The 376-nt window shown below is 39.9% G+C and overlaps 1 long non-coding RNA gene across 1 annotated transcript; it reads right to left on the reverse strand.

Annotated features, from left to right (window-relative positions):
• Nucleotides 1-57: 57 nt before the first annotated feature.
• On the reverse strand, nt 58-376 carry LOC104775262. The gene is made up of 2 exons (XR_765796.1): nt 337-376; nt 58-126 (listed from the first exon to the last, which is right to left on the reverse strand). It is a non-coding gene; the product is annotated as an uncharacterized LOC104775262 (long non-coding RNA).

Here is a 376-nt window from a genome sequence, read left to right on the forward strand (position 1 = left end):
TGTTCTTACAAGGTCACCCCCCATTTCTTCTTTCCAGGTTTTGCCAGTGTTTTTTAGGTGCAGTTAGTGTCGTAGCTTGCAAGACCGAGCAATTCAGGTCCCTCCAATCGTGGGTTGTTCTCAAAGCTGCACAATCGTGTTCAGTTAGTGGGGACAAATCCTCATATGAAACTTTATCAGTTCATACTAAACATCCGATTCAATTGATATCTATAACAAGAAGATAACAGAGTAAAGTCGCTTTGGTTTACTCATTCCTCATGAGAAAAGCATTATAATTTGGGTGAGAAAAATGCAAAATGCAGGGGAAACATAATGATGAAAGAAGAAACTTACTTCTGCAGAGGAATGTGTGCAAAAGGTCCACTTGTTGGGA

The sequence above is a fragment of the Camelina sativa genome, unplaced genomic scaffold (genome assembly GCF_000633955.1).
Source record: "Camelina sativa cultivar DH55 unplaced genomic scaffold, Cs unpScaffold11064, whole genome shotgun sequence".
Lineage (NCBI taxonomy): Eukaryota > Viridiplantae > Streptophyta > Magnoliopsida > Brassicales > Brassicaceae > Camelina > Camelina sativa.